The sequence below is a fragment of the Mustelus asterias genome, chromosome 11 (genome assembly GCF_964213995.1).
Source record: "Mustelus asterias chromosome 11, sMusAst1.hap1.1, whole genome shotgun sequence".
NCBI classification, from domain to species: Eukaryota; Metazoa; Chordata; class Chondrichthyes; order Carcharhiniformes; family Triakidae; genus Mustelus; species Mustelus asterias.
In genome coordinates, this window is record NC_135811.1 from 69786917 (window position 1) to 69799978 (window position 13062).

The 13062-nt window shown below is 42.4% G+C and overlaps 1 protein-coding gene across 1 annotated transcript in view; it reads right to left on the reverse strand.

Moving 5' to 3' along the window:
* strada (STE20 related adaptor alpha) overlaps nucleotides 1-13062 on the reverse strand; it is a 98407-nt gene that overhangs the window by 38924 nt on the left and 46421 nt on the right. Inside the window, exon 4 of the mRNA XM_078222938.1 lies at nucleotides 1770-1872. The gene's annotated coding sequence lies outside the window, so the exon portion shown is untranslated. The remainder of the gene's footprint in view (nucleotides 1-1769; nucleotides 1873-13062) is intronic.

The following is a 13062-nucleotide window of genomic DNA, read 5'->3' on the forward strand; positions in this document are numbered from 1 at the left end:
TGCCAAAAGATATTACATCACATAGGATTATACAGACTTTATGGCACAGAAATTGAATGTTTGATCCAGTTTGGCTTTGTCAGTGTTTATGCTACCTATAAAGGCGAGGTGAAAAGGGGTAGGAGGCAGCTTAGAATAAATAACTTATCGACATTAACTGCAGCAATTCATTATTTCTATAATTGTACATTATGATACCATTTGACAGAGTCACATATATGTTTTGGGATAGATTACAAAAAAGTAATCAGCCAAAGAATAGGTTTTAAGGAATGTCAAAGAAGGAAAGAGAGTTGTTTAGGGAGAGAATTTCAAAGCTTGGGTCTTTTGTCAGCTGAAGGCATGGCTGCGAATGGAGCAATTAAAACTAGGAGTGGTCAAGAGACCAGAAATGGAGTTTCAAAAAAATGAGAGGTGACCTTATTGAAACATAAGATCTTGAGGGGATTTGATAAGGTACATACTGGGAGGGTATTTTCACTTGTGGGAGACTACAACCAGGGGATACAGTTTAAGAATAGAGGCCTACCTTTCAGACCAAGATGAGGATAATCTCTCTCTCAAAGGGTCATTAATATCTGGAATTCTCCCAGAAAGCAGTGGAGGCTGGGCCATTGAATTTATTCAAGGCAGATTTAGATCATTTCCTTGTCTGGCAAGAATCTAAGAGTTATGAGGGAGGGGGAGGGCAGATGACAAAGTGGAATTGATACAAGCAGATCAGCCATGACCTTATTGTAGGATGAGCAGGCTCAAAGGGCTGAATAGCCTACTCCTGCTCCCAAGTCTTACACTATGAAGGTGGAAACAGGAAGACTTATCAATGGTGCAAATATGTGGTAGGGAACTCATTTTAGATCAAATATCAAGGTTGCAAACAATCTGGTTCATCCTCAAATAGTTGCCAGGGAGAATATTGGAAGCATGGCGAGGATAGAGTTTGTGGCAGGAACCAAAAACAACAGAGAAAGGTTTTACTGATCCAGTAATCAATATCAGACAAGCAGTACGATAGTTTAAAGAGGTGGTGGTGATGGGATAGAGCTTATTAGTAACCATATTATATTTGTGGCCTTAGAATTGGACCCTCTCACAAATAGAATTTATCGCCACGGCTGCCCCATCAAACCCTATCAAAATTCATAAGAATTCTTTCGGTTCACCCATCAGTAATTTCTTTTGTACAGAAAGCCCGTCTTTGTTGGACTACCTTCACCACATGGAGTATTGGTTGAAGGAGAAAGCCCACCACCAGCATCCTCACTTGGGTTTGGACAATAAATGCCAGAATTGCTTTGCTGTGGGGATTAAAGATGTTGCTTGGTGTTCAGACAAGTTTGTTCATTGTTATATTCTTTGTAATCTGTGTCCAGTTTCTAACTGACAGATAAGTCAGGCATGTTGGTCACTTTATCCCCACCATATGTCAGTACCAAGGAGGAAGGAAAGGAAGACTTGAGCTTTCCAAATCTTCATATCCATTTTTGGATTGGTGGGGTCCACTTCATTAACTTCTCATTATGCTGGGATGTTACCGATATATGTCATTGTCTGTAATTGCCATGTGATAGTCAAGTATCAGTTGCAGAGCTCATCTGGGAGCACTTGCTGAGGGTTTACACCAATCAACACAATGTTTGACACAGAGACACACACACACACACAGCCTTTGTATGCAGGGTTGGATCAAAAAATAAAACCTGGAGCACGTATCCATTTGAAAAAGGCGGCAAGTTATACACATGCACGAACATGCACGCATACATTACCTATCGCAGTCAGCAGCTCATAGGAACTACTGTCTGCTGGGAAGATGCTCACGGTATCCCAGTTCTGGGGAGATGTAATATTTTCCGATGGGTGTTCATCTGGCTGAGGGAGGAAAGAAACAGAGCATGGGTATTGTAGCAGAGTGGTGAATGAACAGCTTGGTGTGATCAGCAGCGAGACTCACTGCCAGCTAGCGGTTCAGCTGAGCAATTCAAACTCAAAATGTTTGATTTGTTAATCAAGCTATTTTTGTGATAAAACCGTCTTCATCCTCTCCAATTCATGTCTCCTTTAACATCACAGCACTAGCAGTATTCCAAACAATAAAGCAGGCAAATCAAATTCACAATGAATATCTCAGGAACCAGCTACTCCACATTTTTCCCTCTCTCACAGATAGTTCCGGCAGCCAGTGGTGCACAATATACAGCAATTTAATATCAGAGCAGGAGACATAAAACGAGCAGAGACTTAAAAGTCAACAGCAGCAGTCGGGGCTGAGATCAAAAGGGATAAGACTCCATTTAAATGTCAACAGCAAGCAGGAACGGGCAGGGTAAGCTGACAAGGAAAGCATCTGTGTACAACAGATAACACAAAGGCGAGAATTTCAATGGGATAAGTTATCACAGAATCATAGAATAATACAGCACAGGAGACAGCCATTGAGTCTGTGTTAGCATTTTCGAACAGCAATCCCGTTGGTCCCACTCTCCTGCTCTTTCCCGCAATTTCTTTCTCCAAGTATTTGTCTTTGGAAAGCTATTATTAAATCTGTTTCCACCATCTTATGAGACAGCACGCTGAAAATCCTAACCATTCACATGCGTAAGAAATTTTCCTCATATTGTCCCCGATTCATCACCCAGAATCTATGCTTCTGGTTATCGATCATTCAGCCCTGGAAAATAACTTCGCTTCACTAAACCCTACATGATTTTAAATATCTCTATCATATTACCTCTTAACTCTTACTAGCCTAAGGAGAAAAACCTCACCTGGTCTAGTCATGAAGCTGCAAGCCTTCATCCTTGAACCATTCCAGTACATCTCTTCCATACCCTCTCCAAAGCCTTTAAGTTCTTTCTAAAGTGTGGTGTCCAGAATTGAACAATATTCCAAATGGGACCAAACTGTTTATTATATAGCATGATTTCCAGGTTTCTTTACTCCATGCCTCAACAAAACCCAAGATCCTTTTGTTTTTTTTTAGCTGTTTTGTTAATCAGTTCCGTCATCTTCAAAGATGGTGCACAACTGTTCCCAGATCGCTCTTATTGCACTTCAAGTTGCATCATTCAACATGCACTCTCTACTCAATCTTCCTCCCAAGATATAGCATTTCATGCACCGAATTTCATCTGTCATGTTTCCAAACATTCCACCAGCCGTCTACACCCTTTTGAAGTCTATTACAATCTTCCTCACTGTTTACCATATTTCTAAATCTTATACAGATTGTAAAATTGTACTCTGAACCCTGAAATCCAAGTCAGTAATTCTATCAAAAACAGGAGCAGTCCCATGACTGAACCTTGGAGAACTCAACTTCAACACAAATTCCCTCCAGTCCGACAAAAGCCATACTCCGCAACATTGTGTTACCCACCCTTCAACCAACTCTGTATCCACGTACTACTGCCCTTTTTATCCCATCAACTTCAATTTTGCTAACTAACAATGGCTTATGAAAGCTCTTATGCAAAACATCGACATTATAAAGGAAAGGTCATTGAGAAGAAATTCATCATGTTTTGGAGACAAGAGGTGATTGAAGGCAATGGCAAGGGATGTTGATTGCCAAGAAAAAGCCAGGTTTTCCGGGTCTAATTGCTATTTGGTAGAATAGAAACAGCACAAAAGTGTTTGCTTTCTGCAAGAGCATCTCACCTACCCCCATTCCCCCAACCTTTCCATTTTGTCCTACTTTTTCTTTTTTCCTATTCAGAAAACTTCCATAGACATTGGAATATAAGTTAACATTTGAAGCTTCCAAAAAGAAAATATAAAATGCGAATCATTGGTCTGGGTGGTCACCATCATACAATGTGAAAAAACCTCGTCATTTGAATGAATGTGGCTTAGTTTATTGAATACATTACATTACTTGCACAAAGATACTTTCATCACAATAAAAGCTGAGTCCATTAAACTCATGTTTGGCATCCAACACAGCAAAATTTATTGAAGTATGAATATTTCTCATCAGTATTTACTGTTGAGAAAAGCATGGATGTTAGGGAACTTGGGGAAATAAATAGTGATGTCTTGAGGAGTGTATATATTACAGAGGAGGAGGTGCTGGAAGTCTTAAAGCACATCAAGGTAGATAAATCCCCGGGACCTGATAAAGTGTATCCCAGGACACTGTGAGAGGCTAGGGAGGAAATTGCGGGTCCCCGAGCCAAGATATTTGAATCATCGATAGTCACGGGTGAGGTGCCTGAAGATTGGAGGGTGGCAAATGTTGTGCCTTTGTTTAAAAAGGGCTGCAGGGAAAAGCCTGGGAACTACAGGCCAGTGAGCCTCACATCTGTGGTGGGTAAATTGTTGGAAGGTATTTTGAGAGACAGGATCTACAGGCATTTAGAGACGCAAGTACTGATTAGGGACAGTCAGCATGGCTTTGCGAGCGGAAAATCATGTCTCACAAATTTAATTGAGTTTTTTGAAGGGGTAACCAAGAAGGTAGATGAGGGCAGTGCAGTTGATGTGGTCCACATGGACTTTAGCAAGGCCTTTGACAAGGTACCGCATGGTAGGTTGTTGCATAAAATTAAATCTCACTGGATCCAGGGTGAGGTATCTAAATGGATACAAAATTCAAACTGGAGGCCTGTGGCCAGCGGTGTGCCTCAGGGATCAGTGCTGGGCCCACTGTTATTTGTCATTTATATTAATGATTTGGATGAGAATATAGGGGGCTTGGTTAGTAAGTTTGCAGATGACACTAAGATTGGTAGCATAGTGGACAATGAAGAAAGTTATCTCCAATCGCAACGGAATCTTGATCAATTGGGCCAGTGGGCTGACGAATAGCAGATGGAGTTTAATTTAGACAAATGCGAGGTGATGCATTTTGGTAGATTGAACCAGGGCAGGACTTACTCAGTTAATGGTAGGGTGTTGGGGAGAGTTACAGAACAAAGAGACCTAGGGGTACATGTTCATAGCTCCTTGAAAGTGGAGTCACAGGTGGACAGAGTGGTGAAGAAGGCATTCGGCATGCTTGGTTTCATCGGTCAGAACATTGAATACAAGAGTTGGGACGTCTTGTTGAAGCTGTACAAGACATTGGTAAGGTCACACTTGGAATATTGTGTGCAATTCTGGTCACCCTATTATAGAAAGGATATTATTAAACTAGAAAGAGTGCAGAAAAGATTTACTAGGATGCTACTAGGACTTGATGGATTGAGTTATAAGGAGAGGTTGAATAGACTGGGACTTTTTTCTCTGGAGCGTAGGAGGCTGAGGGGTGACCTTATAGAAGTCTATAAAATAATGAGGGGCATAGACAAGATAGATAGTCAATATATTTTCCCAAAGGTAGGGGAGTCTAAAACTAGAGGGCATAGGTTTAAGGTGAGAGGAGAGAGATACAAAAGTATCCAGAGGGGCAATTTTTTCACACAGAGGGTGGCGAGTGTCTGGAACAAGCTGCCAGAGGTAGTAGTAGAGGAGGGTACAATTTTATCTTTTAAAAAGCATTTAGATAGTTACATGGGTACGATGGGTATAGAGGGATATGGGCAAAATACGGTTTTGTGAAGGGTAGGTCGTGCCTCACAAACGTTATTGAGTTCTTTGAGAAGGTGACCAAAGAGGTGGATGAGGGTAAAGCGGTTGATGTGGTGTATATGGATTTCAGCAAAGTGTTTGATAAGGTTCCCCATGGTAAGCTTTTGCAGAAAATACGGGCACATGGGATTGAGGGTGATTTAGTGGTTTGGATCAGGAATTGGCTAGTTGTAAGAAAACAGAGGGTGGTGGTTGATGGGAAATATTCATCCTGGAGTTCAGTTACTAGTGGTGTACCGCAAGGATCTGTTTTAGGGCCACTGCTGTTTGTCATTTTTATTAATGACCTGGATGACGGTGTAGAAGGATGGATTAGTAAATTTGCAGATGACACTAAAGTCGGTGGAGTTGTAGACAGTGCGAAGGGAAGTGGCAGGTTACAGAGGGACATAGATAAGCTGCAGTGCTGGGCTGAGAGGTGGCAAATGGAGTTTAATGCGGAAAAGTGTGAAGTGATTCACTTTGGAAGGAGTAACAGGATTACAGAGTACTGGGCTAATGGCAAGATACTTGGTAGTGTGGATGAACAGAGGGATCTGGGTGTCCATGTGCATAGATCCCTGAAAGTTGGCACCCAGGTTGATAGGGTTGTTAAGAAGGCGTACGGTGTGTTAGCTTTTATTGGTAGAGGGATTGAGTTTCGGAGCCAGGAGGTCATGTTGCAGCTGTACAAAACTCTGGTGCGGCCGCACTTGGAGTATTGCGTACAGTTCTGGTCGCCGCATTATAGGAAGGATGTGGAAGTGTTGGAAAGGGTGCAGAGGAGATTTACCAGGATGTTGCCTGGTATGGTGGGAAAATCGTATGAGGAAAGGCTGAGGGGCTTGAGGTTGGTTTCATTAGAGAGAAGGTGGTTAAGAGGTGACTTAATAGAGGCATACAAGATAATCAGAGGATTAGATAGGGTGGATAGTGAGAGCCTTTTTCCTCGGGATGGTGATGGCTAACACGAGGGGACATAGCTTTAAATTGAGGGGTGATAGATATAGGACAGATGTCAGAGGTAGGTTCTTTACTCAGAGTAGTAAGGGCGTGGAATGCCCTGCCTGCAGCAGTAGTGGACTCGTCAACATTAAGAGCATTCAAATGGTTATTGGATAAGCATATGGATGATATTGGAATAGTGTAGATTAGGTGGGCTTTAGATTGGTTTCACTGGTCGGCGCAACATCGAGGGCCGAAGGGCCTGTACTGCGCTGTAATGTTCTATGTTCTATCTAAATGCAGGCAATTGGGATTAGTTTAGGATTTTTTTTTAAAAAAGGGCGGCATGGACAAGTTGGGCCGAAGGGCCTGTTTCCATGCTGTAAACCTCTGCCACTCTATGAGTCACTTTGGCAATGGATCCCACTCTGGATCAAATGTGGTGCTTTCAGTTTCAGAATCCTCACTCCATAAGAAATCATCTTCCTCCCCATTCAGTGAATTGGATATTCTGCATTTTTGATCAATCTAATGACAGTTTGTGCATTAATAGCATCCAATAATTTAATGATAAAAACTACACAAAGCATCAAGTGGGGAAACGCGCATATTTCCAGTCTTTGTGACATTCTTTCCTCTGTCAACCATCCACTTATTTCATTTGGTACGAACATAATCCTGAGAGGGGAAAGCTCCTTCCTATCCCTCTATGCCCCTCAATTTTTACACCTCAGTCAGGTCCCCCCTCAGCCTTCTCTGTTCCAAGGAAAACAACCCCAGCCTATCCAGTCTCTCTTGATAGCTGAAACGCTCCAGCCCAGGCAGCATCCTGGTGAATCTCCTCTGCACCCTCTCCAGTGTAATCACATCCTTCCTATAGTGTGGTGACCAGAACTGCACAGTACTCCAGCTGTGGCCTTATTAGCATTTTATACAGCTCCATCATAACCTCCCTGCTTTTGTCTTCAATGCTTTGGCTAAAGGCAAGTATACCATATGCTTTCTTAATCTTATCTACTTGTCCTGTTGTCTTGGGATCTGTGGACATGCACACCAAAGTCCCTCTGACCTTTGTACCATCCATTCTATATTCCCTTTCCTTGTTAGTACTCCCAAATGCATCACCTCACACTTTCCAGGGTTAAATCGCATCTAACCAGCTCGTCTATATCATCTTGTAATCTAAGGCTTTCCTCCTCATTATTTGCCACACCACCAATTTTTGTCACCTGTGAACTTACTTATCATACCTCCTACATTCATATCCAGATCATTTATATATACTACAAACAGCAAGGGACCCAGCACTGATCCCTGAGGAACACCACTGGTCACAGGCTTCCAGTCACAAAAACAACCTTTGACCATCACCTTCTGCCTCCTGCCACTAAGCCAATTTTGGATCCAATTTGCCAAATTGCCCAGGGTCCCATGGGCTCTTACCTTCTTTATCAGTCCCCCATGTGGGACTTTGTCAAAAGCCTTACTGAAGTCCATGTAGACTACATCAACTGCACTGCCCTCATCTATACATCTAGTCACCTCTTCGAAAAATTCAATTAAATTTGTAAGACATAATCTCCCTTTGACAAAACCATGCTGACTATCCTTGATTAATCCTTACCTCAAGTGGAGATTAACTATGTCCCTCAGAATTTTTAAAATTTGTTTCCCTATCTCTGAGGTTAGACTCACTGGCCTGTAATTACCTGGTTTTCCCCTAATTCCCTCCTTGAACAATGATGCCACATTAGATGTTCTCCAGTCCTCTGGAACCCCTCCTGTTTAAGAAGTCTAACAACACCAGGTTAAAGTCCAACAGGTTTATTTGGTAGCAAATGCCAACATGTGGCATTTGCTACCAAATAAACCTGTTGGACTTTAGCCTGGTGTTGTTAGAATTCTTACTGTGTTTACCCCAGTCCAACGCGGCATCTCCACATCATGACCTCTCCTGTGGCCAGGGAAAATTCGGAAATTGCCAGTGCCGCTGCAATCTCTGCCTTTGCCTCACACAGCAGCCTTGGATACATCTCATCTGGACCTGGGGATTTATCCACTTTTAGGCCCGCTAAAACGTCCCCTCTTTCAATGTTAAGTTGTTCAAGTAAAATCACAATGTCCCTCCTTGATTTCTATACCGACATCATTCTTCTCCATAGTGAACATAGATGCAAAGTACTCATTTAAAACCTCACCTAACCCACACAAATTGCCATGTTGGTCACTAATGGGCCCTATTCTTTCCCAGTCATGCTCCTGTCCTTAATATACTTGCAAAATAACTTTGGATTTTCCTTTATTTTACCCGCCAGTGCATTTTCATGCCCCCACTTCGCTCTCCTAATTTCTTTATTACGCAATCCCCTGTACTTTCTATACTCCTCTAGGGCTTCCACTGTTCTGAGCTCTCAGTGACCACTGTATCCTCCCACTGCAAGTTCCTCTCCAGCACAAAGCAGATGTCCAGAATGCTGGCATCAGGCAGGCAACACAGCCGTCTGGACTCAGGCTCTCTGCTGCAGAGAACTGTTTATCTGCTGACTATACTGTCCCAACTACCACGTTCCTATTAATTACACCCAGCCCCCCAACCCTCCCCCCGAATGCCTTCCTGTACCATGTTCAGTTTGCTCATCCACCCTGCAACCACCACTTTCATCCATTCAGGCTGCAAAAACCTCAAGTCTGTTCGAAAATTGCAAAGGCTGAGGGCTCTTGCAAAGGCTGTACCTTCTGGGCTCTCATACCTGTTTTACACATTCTCCTGTCCCTGACCACAGATTAAGATTACCCTATCCTAAGAGGTGTGACTGTCTCCTTGTACAAAGTGTCCAGGTAAATTTCCCCCTCCCTGATACATCAGTGTCTACAGCTTAGCCTCCAGTTCAATGACTGAGCTGAAACTCCTCAAGCCACAGATACACAGGTGTCTCACATTCTGTACACACCTGCCCTGCCTTTTTATTATGTATCAATTACTAAACACAGCTGCACCCAATAATTTTTACTACTGCAGGTAAATCTTACTAATAAATTACTCAGGATTTGAAGGTAGACAAAATATTCACCAACCAATCACTAATCTGTTTCTCTTTGATATTACATGCATCTTTCTCTTGGAATGTGGCTACTCCAGAGCCACAGTTTGGACAGTTCATCCAGGTGGTGGCTACTGCTTCTGGGTTGTTTTGCCCTTCTGACTCCAAGTTGAGCTTTAAACAATGTTTTACAAAGGTTCGCCATTACTCCCTTCAATTTTTATTCTATCCTCTATATACAAAACCCAGGATCCCATATGCCTTCATCAATCACTTTCTCAATCTGCCTGTCAGCTTCACCAATTTGTGCACATATACTCCTCAGGTCCCTCTATTTTCCTGTATCCACTGATGTGCATTCTGTATTTTACATTTTCTTCTCATTCTTCCCTCAAAAATGCATCACTTCCCATTCCTCGACATTAAACTTTATCGCCTGTGAGACTGTCCATTCCACCAGTCTGTCTCCATCCTCTTCAAGCCGATCACCATGGTCACAGTGGATTGTGGCATTTAAATTGACACAACATAGAAGACACCCCAGTTCCCAGCACCAAAATGTATGTTTACATCTATACTCGGCATGCAAGCCAACCCCCAGTTTTCAGCTGATAAAGGCATCTTTAGGACGAGACTCGCCTTTAAATCAGTGCATGGGATCAAGAAGGAGACAGGGGCTACGTTGCTATGATGTGTGGGAGTTTAAGAAATGCACACACAAAACAGACTGCACATGGGGACTGAAGAACAGAAATGGATCCCCTGCGCCAACACTGCAGCTCATATTTTATACTTGACATACAAGTTGAACGCCTATTTTTGGAAGCTTCAAAGGTCAACTTATACACTGTGATCCATGGTAAGTCCACCTTTTTGGTAATTCAAGTTTTTGTCGTCTAAGTTTGAAATAATGCCTTGCACACCCAAGTCCACGTCATTAATTTGCATCAAGAAAAGCAGTGGTTCCAAAGTTACCTCCTGCACTGTAAATAACTATACGACCCCACTGTGTACCTTCCTTCGGTTTCCTAATCCCGAGGTTCTCCAATTTTTATTAATAGCAAAAAATGATTTATTTTCAGTACAGTGGGTTTGATGTTATTGGGGTTCCTTCAATCAAGGGCAGATCCAACGGCCTGTCCACTGCTGCATGAACCTCCACTATGATTCCATGGGACATTTAATCCACAGCAAAGGCAGGATTTCGGCTTGTGTGGAATGTTGCTGATTCGAACGGATAATAATAAACATTGGATTACAAACAGATTTGTTTTTAAAGTAATTCTCTTGAATTAAGTGACCAATTTACTCCTCACACCTGCTTTGATATCTTTGAGGATCTGAGCATCCCAGGTGTCTCATTATCACTCAGGTATAGCTAGCTACCCCGGTCCCATCTGGAACTTCCAGAGGCCTGGCTGCCCATTGTTCAGCAATTGCACCCTTCACGTTGATGAACTAAATTTAGTATTAACAGTATGATATATTACAAAGGGCTTCAGACACTCTAGAAAATGCTTAATTATCAATATAGCAAACTGGTCCCCAGCCAATATTTTGGAGTGTCTCTTTTCTGATACATCTATGCAATTACCATGTCAGCTCTACATTGAATTGTCATGGGTTCCCAGATCAGGAGTCGACAATACAGCAGCTTTTATTCAAACTACAATCAGTAAAAACAAATTAACATGACAGATGCAAATCTCACTCATGTAAAGCAGCACATACAGAGACTGCGGAATATGTGGACTTGCAATCAACAGAAGGCTGTGTCTGTAAAATCTTTAAGTAGAGGACTACGAATATTACCACCATAGTAAAATACAGTAATTTTTGTGACAAAGACAAATCACAAACAATATTGAAAACTGCGGCACTCACCAATGGTAGCATTATGAAATGCAAACACACTGCACAGCACACACAATACTCATGCTCCCAAAGCATCATCTAGTCATCTCCAAACAGCATCTGGTCAAAGTAGGATGGACCCAGAAGTAGTTGTGACACCCCTTCTGACAAGCTAAGTGTACACTGATACAAGAACAGGTTTCTGTGGTGTTTTGTACTCCCATCCAGACAAGTCAGGACTTTAAAAGGAGCGGACAGTTAAAATAAGGGTTTAAAATAGCTGGGCGGGGAGGTGGAAGAGAAAAGTAAGGATCAGTGTTGCATTGCTACCCACAAACAGTTTCATTCATCAAGACGAGTTTGAATCTTATTTTTGTAAATGAAAGTTCCTAATCAAAGAAGGAACACTGCTCCGCAGCAGCCTAGCCACGTAGCAGCATGGAGGGTTTTTATCATAGAAACCCTACAGTACAGAAAGAGGCCATTTGGCCCCATCAAGTCTGCACCGACCACAATCCCACCCAGGCCCTACCCCCATATCCCTACATATTTTACCCACTAATCCCTCTAACCTACGCATCTCAGGACACTAAGGGGCAATTTTAGCATGGCCAATCAACCTAACCCGCACATCTTTGGACTGTGGGAGGAAACTCCGCAGAGCACCTGGAGGAACCCCACGCAGACACGGAGAGAATGTGTAAACTCCACACAGACAGTGACCCAAGCCGGGAATCAAACCCAGATCCCTGGAGCTGTGAAGCAGCAGTGCTAACCACTGTGCTACCGTGCCGCCCAAAAGAAAAATTAACATTTTTACATAGATGTTTGTGGATGGATTGCAATGTGAAGTATTAATCAATGCCTTAAAATATGTCACTAAAAAGTGAAAGTCATTTAAAAAAAACAGTTGGTGTTTTGGAGCTATGATCACACTTTAATTTAATGGATTGTGAAGATCTGCCATAATGTAATATCCATGCCAGCTTCATCCTCACACAGTGTGTTACTCTGCCTCCGCTGACAGTGTTTTGATGGTGACGAGCTGGCCATTGGGAAGTGCATGCCCACATATCTGAAATTCATCTGCCGAGTTTTGTATTTTTCTCCATAAGCAATTGGCGAATCAGTGTCCAGCTCCACATGCCAATCAGAACCTCAGTGTCTCGCAATGAATACAGACATGTATCTGCCGCTCAGAGCTGCCCTGATCAGTGATGGGCTATAAAAGAGTCAACTGTATTACCTTGTTGACCCTTAGAGATAGGTGGGATTTGTCACAGAGAATGATATGCAGAGTGGAGCAAGGGCTCCCGTCATTTGGTTTTACAAGTTGGTGAGCCACTGTTATCATTATGCTCCCTTTGCCACTCAATGTGAGAGGTTGTGTGTTTTGAAATTTGTTCCATGTGTATAAAATTACTAGGGGACTAAGTACAGCTATTATATTAAATGTGCAATGGAGAGCGTGAAAATAAACACTCAAAGATGAACAAAACTGAGGGGTTATGCTTAGCAGGGACAATTGAACAGTCTGAGACTCGCAGGTCTTCATGAAGAGGTACAATTTAGATAGACAAATAAATATTTCCACTTGTGAAGACGACCAAAACTTCAGGTCAATAAAGATGGTCACTAATAAATCCAATAAGGAATTCAGGAGAAACTTGGT